Source organism: Otolemur garnettii, unplaced genomic scaffold (genome assembly GCF_000181295.1).
Source record: "Otolemur garnettii isolate 467f Iridium unplaced genomic scaffold, OtoGar3 scaffold00127, whole genome shotgun sequence".
NCBI lineage: Eukaryota > Metazoa > Chordata > Mammalia > Primates > Galagidae > Otolemur > Otolemur garnettii.
The window spans coordinates 4,812,409-4,820,529 of NW_003852522.1; the positions used below are offsets into that span (position 1 = coordinate 4,812,409).

Genomic DNA, 8,121 nt, shown 5'->3' on the forward strand with positions numbered 1-8,121 from the left:
AAAAAAAAAAAAAAAGAAAAGAAATGGTGCCTATACAGCGTTATCACACACTATCCATTCCATGTTAGCTCTGGTGTCATCATTATACTCAGAAGACTGCAAAGCAAACACACTGATGCCACCCAAAAACAAGGGCTTGGACTCAAGAATAGCTGCCAGCTGCCAGGTTCTTGACACAGGTAAATTTTGCCTTACAGTTTGGCCCCTTCCAAGGGGTGGAATGATTAGATTCAAGAGCCACCTGGACACCCAGGCCACTCAGTGAGAATGCTCAAAGGCTCAGAATCCCTCAGCCCTCTTGAGACTGAAGGAAACCGAGGTGAGATTTGAAGGAGGCCAGTCAGCCAAGCCTATCCTGTCATCAGGATTTACTGAGCACCTACCTACTCTGTGCCAGGCACTGACCTCAGCACCAGAGGGAGGGATGTAAAGGCAGATAGTGCCACAGCTCTCTAGTGGGAAAAGAGAGAAAACAAATACATGGCTGTGTGCTGAGACAACTAGATAATTCTGGAGAGAGGTGCTATGCAGTAAAGAGAGCAGGATAATGGAAGAGTGAGTGGGAAAGGCCTCTCTGAAGCACAGACATGAAGGATGAGAAGGGATGAGACAGATAAGTGGGGGGGAATACAAAGGTACTAAGGCCAGAAAAGGCCAAGAAATCCATGTAAGAGGGAAGAAGTTGGACAGAGGTTGGAGAGGGCTGGGGAGGGCCCAGAGGCAGTGGTGAGGAATCTGGATTTATCCAGTGTAAAGGCTCTGACCCAGGGCTTGGACTGTCAAGACACAGGAGCTGCCACCACCAAGTCACAAAAATATCTTTTTTCCACTGAGCGAATGGTAGCCTGTTTTCTCACCCTCACCCCCAGAGAAAGCCAAACTCTCAAGGACTGTTTTCCCCTCTCATTCCTTACCCTTACAGATGCAACATGGGAATTTATTCTGGGTAAACAAGTTCCCAAATTCTGCACGGCAAACCTGGGGGAGTTTAATTTAGCAAAGGCGTTTTAAATTTACTTTGAAAGGCAAAGCCTGCCTCTTAAACATGTGCATAGAGTAACTACTACTGTCTGTATGATTTCCTGCTTTTCTTTTAACACCACAAATATTGACAGTGATGCAGCGCCTTCACTGCACTACATGGGTTGGTTTTCAGGAGGACAAGTGCTCATTAACTGGATGCCTCACTGGGAAGGACAAGTGTGAGGTAGGCATACTTGGCCCACACCAGCCCTCTGCATACATGGCTTTGGGTTTCAGCCCTGTGAAATGAGAAGCCTGGACCACACTAAAGGTCCTTCCCAATTCTGACCTTCTGCCCAGGTCCTCACCTTAGACCAGCGCTAAAGATTAAGGAAAATGCTGGTCTAGGTAGCACAATGCCTACTTAGTCTGCCAAAAGGCCATAATGGAAAAGGAAGGTTGGGAAGATGAGCCCTAAGCTCTAATTGGCAAATAATTTATTCCTGAACAGTTTTATTTAATCCTATAACCCAGTCTGCTTCACCTAGGAGTATTTTTGCCCCCCTGGGGACATAGGCCAATGTCTAGAGATATTTTTGGTTGTCATGATGGGGGAAGAGAGATACTATGGCATCCAGATGGTGACCCAGGATGCTGGCCAACATGCTATGCTGCTCAGAACCATCACCCACCACCAAGAATGATCCAACTCCAAATGTGAACAGTGCTGAGGTTAAGAAATCTTGCATTAATTACTTGGAAAGTGAGGCAGTAGCATCCAGTTAATGAGCACTTGTTCTCCTAAAAACTGACCCATGTAAGGCACTGTATTCACTTAAAAAATTGAATTTGATCCCTAACTTGATTATACACCAAAATAAATTCTGCACAGATCAGATGGCACAAACCAAGCTATGATCCCCTCAGCTTCTGCAATTAACTTTTTTCTCCCTCCTCACTGTGTGGATTTTCTTTTTGGGGGGAGACAGGGACTTGATTTGTTGCCTCAGTGGTATCACCATAGCTCACTGCAACTTCAAACTCCAGAGGGCTCCAGTGATCCTCCTGCCTCAGCCTCCAGGGTAGCTGGGATTACAGGTGCATGCCACCATACCTGGCTAATTTTTCTTTTTTTAGGAGACAAGGTCTTGTTCTTGCTCAGGCTAGTCTTGAACTCCTGACCTCCTGCCTGAGCCTGCCAGAGTTTGACAAATTTCTTTAATGTCTGGCTTAAGAGAATATAGCTGGATTCTCTTTTTCCTCTCTCTCTCTCTCTCTCTCTCTCACTCTCTCTCTCTTTTAAGAGATGGAGTTGCTGTGAAGTTGCTGGTTGCTATGTTACCCAGGTTGACCTTGAACTCCTGGGCTTAAGCAATCCTCAGCTTGGCCTTCCAGGTAGCTGGAACTACACATGTATACCACTACATCAAGCTTAAATTCTCTTATCTGCTTCTACAGTTTACCTATTGCTAGAGAACACATTACATAATATCTGAGAAAAAAAATTTCACTGAAAAAAGAGAATAAAAAAGGCAAACACTGTCCCTGTTTTGTTTTGAGACAGAGTTTTACTCTGTTGCTCAGGGTAGAATGCTGTGACATCAACCTAGCTCACAACAACCTCAAATTCCTGGCTTCAAACAATCTTGTTGCCTCAGCCTCCTGAATACCTGGGACTACATATACCCACCACTGATGTCCAGCTAATTTTTCTATTTTTAGTAGAGAGGCAAGTCTCACTCTTGCTCAGGCTTGAGTGAATGAACTCCTGACCTTAATCCTTTAGCCTCAGCCTCCCAGAGTGGTAAGATTACAGGCACAAGCCCACACGCCCAGCTGTGTCACTGTATTATTATAAAAATACTTTCGAATTTGTAGTCCCCTCAAAAACGCCTTGGGAAGCCCCACAGGCTCAGACCATCTTTGAGAACCACTGCCATGTGCTACTCTGAGTACCAGCATTCCAAGGATAATGAATCCTGAATTAATTATAGACTATGAGTTTTACACTAAGGTACTATGCTAACAAGCACTGAAGGCAGACATCAAAAAGTCTAAGGAGGCTGTATGACAGGACTGAAACCGAGGTTTGGCAGGCGCCAGAAGAAAATGAAGCAGGTTATGCCCTGAGCAGCATGGTGAAGACTGTGGTGTCCAGGAGGGTGCACAGTCTATCTCAAGGATGGCAGCTGCTCCTCAGCCCAGAAGAATCATTACTGTGCAAGAACATGCAGCCCAAGGATGGCTGCTGTCTTCTAAGAGAAATCAGAAATCTGGATTCCTCTCCCCTCCCCCACCTCACTCTCTGCCTTTAAATCTCAGAATTTTTAAGTGTTGGCTCCTAACTAAAAACAAAACCCTAACTGGGCCAAATTAAGTATGTCTGCTTGCCTCTCAAGCAATTTTGTTACTTCTGCCTGTGGCTTTCAACTCTGGTTTCATATCGTAAAACATCTGTGGAGCTCTGAAAAATTACAGACACCCTACAATTCCTGGAACCATTTCCAATGGTGCAACCCAGGCAGTAGTTTTTATTTTCTCCAGCAACTTCTTTAAGCAAGTGTGAAGTGCAACCAAGTCTCAGTCACAGAGAGTGCTATGCCACAGAATTAAATGCCAAGACCACCCAGATGGAGCAAACTGTAGACATGTTGTGGGGGTAGGGGATATCCTGAGGCCCCATGCTATGGAGTAGAGGCGCACAGAACACTATTCCACCTGGACCACAAGTCCTTTTAAAAGAAAACAAAAGAAGCTTGCTGCCCCTTCTACCACCACTAGATCCCAAATAGAGAACCATGCAAATCCACGTGTCTTTTGATTGCTTCAAAGTACCATGGAGAGCTACCAACACCCAGCCAAGCCAATACCAGCCATCTCTGCAGGTCTTTTTTTTTTTTTTTTTTTTTTTTTTAAAGAGAGTCTCACTGTATCATCCTGGGTAGAGTACTGTCGCGTCACAGCTCACAGCAACCTCCAACTCGTGGGCTTAAGCGATTCTCTTGCTTCAGCCTCCCAAGTAGCTGGGACTACCGGCACCTGCCACAATACCCGGCTATTTTTTGGTTACAGTTGTCATTGTTGTTTGGCAGGCCCAGGCTGGATTCGAACCCACCACCTCCAATATATGTGGCTGGCACCCTAGCCCCTGAACTATAGGCACCAAGCCACCATCTCTGCAAATCTTGCCTGTCTCTTGCTGTTTCGTGAATGGTGCTCTCTTCTCAAATTCCCAAAGGTGTCCCCACATAACCTTTGTCTGCCACAACACCCCGGCCTATTCTCTCAACCGAACAGGCATGAAGTAACTCAGTACCTAAAATGCTCCCTTCCCCCACAAACACTGTGCTTCCCCCCAATGCCAGTCTAAGTTTACCTATTCTAACCTCACCCAATTCCAGTCCCTTCCACTAACCTCCAATCTCAGAGTATTGGCACATACCAGATCCCAACAGACCCTAATACCCAGCAAATGTATGAGGGTGACACGACTGCTGGGAAGATCCCATTCCCAGTTAACTGAGGCAGACTAAGGACACAGTTGCCACCTTTGGCAGAACTATTAAGCTTTTATGTTTCTACACAAGATCCTAGGCAAAACTTATACTTCTTTAAAGTGTACAAAGAACAAATACTCTGCAGTCTCTGAGTTATCACATCACCCCACAGCTACCAGCAACCTCCCTCTGCTGCACACACAGGTGGCACAGGCAAGGGGAAAGTATACATTCTGATCTCAGGACAAATCCCAGAGTTAATTTTTATAAACTCATGAAAATGTCTAAACAACTATTTCTCCCTTATCCTAAAAATAAAGTTTAGGGTGGGGAAAGAGGTGTTGAGAATCGAGTGAAACGAGGATTCCAAATGAGTTCTAGCTAATGATAAAAATTCAGTTGCATTTCATTCTCTCAAGGTTTTAAGTCAACAAGTAAGGTCCAGGGTGGTGCCTGTGGCTCAGTGAGTAGGGCGCCAGCCCCATATACCAAGGGTGGTGGGTTTGACCCCAGCCCCAGCCAAATTCCAACAAAAAAATAGCTGGGTCTTGTAGTGGGTGCCTATAGTCCCAGCTACTTGGGATGCTAAGGCAAGAGAATCACCTAAGCCCAAGAGCTGGAGGTTGCTGTGAACTGTGACATCACAGCACTCTACTGAGGGCGACAAAATGAGACTCTGTCTCTTAAAAAAAAAAAAACACCACCAAGGAAGATCCAAACTGACAAAAGCCAAACTACTCTTGAAAATCTCTCTACCCACACTTAGGCAATTCTACTGCCAGGGACACAACAAAGTTCAGTTATCATGACTACAGATTAGAGACAGTGGATACTGTTAGCATCTAGTGGGTAGAGGCCAAGGAGACTGATCTAAGTTCTACAATGCAGGGTAGACACCCACTGTAGAGAATTACCTGATCCCCAATGACCTACAAGGTCTACAGTGCTGAGGTTGAGAAACCCTGGGCTAGGCGATCACTCACTGATAGGCAGGGTTAGTCTAGCAGGGCCATCGCCAAGTGGGATAAGGGTACCTGCACTATTTAGACTCTCGTTTTTGCAAAGCACTTAAACTGAGTCTAGAGCAAAGCCCACTGTAGTACAGACAGCTACCACTGAGTGTCTAACACTGAGGGTGGAGACAGATGCTAAATAATTCATGCGCATTAACTTCGCTAATGCTCACGGCCACCATGAGAGGTATAGTTATCAACAGTCCCAATTAATTGGTGAGGAAAATGAGGCTCAAAGAGGCTAAGGAATTTGCCCAAAATGACTCATAAACAGTAGAATAAAAAACACAAGCCCAAATGTCTGTGTCCCCATCATCAAAACCAGTGCATCTTTACCTGGGTTAATGCTATATCCCTACTCTCCACCCTCAGGTAGCTATGTCTGTCTGGAGACAATTTTGGTTATCATGACCCCTGGGGTGGGGGGAGGGTGTGTGCTAATGGCATCTAGTGAGCAGTTTCAAGGATGCCACTGTGCTGCCAAACATCCTACAACACAGAACAGAAAACTATCCAGTTCAAAATGTTAACTGTGCCAAAGTTGAAAACCCTCCTTCATACAGGCCAGCAAAGAATTTATGTTATTGTTTAATGCTGGGTAAACTCAAATATATCTTACACACATTATTCCTATTCTTCCCTACCTTTACCAGGTACAAAACTCTGCCTTCAAATCATGTCAACTATGATGCACAACAACTCTAGAGAGTTTGGGAGGTATCAATAGTCAAATGCCAAACACAGGAGACTATCCCTAGACAGTTTAAAACACACACATATACTCTTCTAGGACAGAAGCATTCCAACTAGACTTTAACAGATCAGGACTATCAAGAAAGGGCTGTGGGAGTTCCTATCACCATCCATGAGTAGATCGCTATGGCAACAAGGGCCATGGCAATAGGATACTGTACTGGGCACACAACTAAAAACATTTCCTTGTACACAAGCACAGCATACCTAACTTTCATTACTCAAACTGATAGGCCTCAATTCTGGCTGCATATCAGAATTATCTGGGCTGCTAACTGTTCAAATGCCCAGGACTCAACCAACACCTCACAGAACTTGTAAGGAGTCGGGTCTGGCCATGTGTGGTTTTAAGAAAACTTCCCAGGTGATACTGATGCATAGCCAGGGAATATTAGGACAGTCACAGACACTAAGCTGGGACTGGCCCAGAGAAGACAGAGAGTGGAGGACATGATATGAGTATGGAACAACTTAGGATCCCAGTCCAGAAACAGAGAAGCCAAGAGGATATTTGACTGGAGTTTACACAGCAAGAGGAAAAGCACAACTATATGGCAGTCCCTAAAGCTTCAAAATATGTGGAGAAGGAAGTCCCCCTTTACATAGTAAGGAATTAAACATCTTAACAGACTGCACAAGCCAAACCAGAAATAGAATCTTCAAGAAACACACAGGGACTAATGAGAGGATCACATGGATATCTGAGGCACAAAGATCAAGTAAGACTGTCAGAGATACAATGCCAGGTGAGAGTAGCATTTATAAGAAAAAATCTGAAGTATAAAACACTCCATTTCTGTTTGGTACTTTTCAGTTCAACTATGCCATTGACAATGGACAGCTCATGTATACAGCTTAAGCTAGCAACAGTATCCCCTAGAAAACAGCAATCCATAATTTCCCCTGTGCTCAAATATATTCCCTTACAACAGAGTCCTCGCTGATGAATTCATTCATTCAAACAGTATTTCTTGGATTCTTCCTCTGGGCCAGGTACTGTTCTAGATGTAGGGGATCCATTACTGATCACAACAGACAAACTGGGCAAAGAAGTAAAACTTAGTATGTTAGACAGCAGCAGCAGGGTAAAGGGAATAAGGAATGTGGACATGACTTAAGATGGTGGCCAGAGAAGTTCTCAGTAATAAAGTAATGCATAAGAGAGAGTCATGAGGTTATCTGGGGGGAAATTGTTTCAGTCAGAGGAACCAGCAGGGAAAAAGGCTAAAAGGAGGAAATATATGGACCATTCAAGGAAAATTAAAGAGAGCCAGGACAGTTAGAGCTGAGCAAGTCAGGGAAAAAGTGGTGAGACAGGACAGGGAAGGTAGCAGGGGGCCGCTCTGGCTTCTGGGCTGAGAAGTTTTGAGATGGGTAAGGATAATGGGAAGGGGTCACCCTTTGGAAGCATTGTTATGGTAGAACTGACAATTTACTGTGGAGTATGAGAGAAACAGGGGAGTCAAGGGTGACCTGGAGGTTTTAGGCCTCAGCAACTAAAAGAATGGACTTGCCATTTACTACAGTGGGAGAAAGACTGAGAAGTGCAGGTTCTGCTGATGGTGGAGGAGGGTAAGAATTTTGTTTTGGATGGGCTGTTAGATGTGCCTATGAGGCACCCAGATGGAAATGTTAAATATGATGTTGCACATATAAGTCTTGTGTTTAAAAAACTATATGGGGGTGGCACCTGTGGCTCAGTGGGCAGGGCGCCGGCCCTATATACCAAGGGTGGCGGGTTTGAATCTGGTCCCAGCCAAATTGCAACAAAAAAAATAGCTGGGCGTTGTGGCAGTCATCTGTAGTCCCAGCTACTCAGAAGGCTGGGGCAAAAGAATTGCCTAAGCCCAGGAATTGGAGGTTGCTGTGAGCTGTGACGCCACAGTACTCTACCA

General features: G+C 44.9%; 1 protein-coding gene across 14 annotated transcripts in view; it reads right to left on the reverse strand.

The window, feature by feature from the left end:
* RANBP3 (RAN binding protein 3) overlaps positions 1-8,121 on the reverse strand; it is a 64,305-nt gene that overhangs the window by 54,072 nt on the left and 2,112 nt on the right. The gene's annotated exons all lie outside the window — the stretch shown is intronic.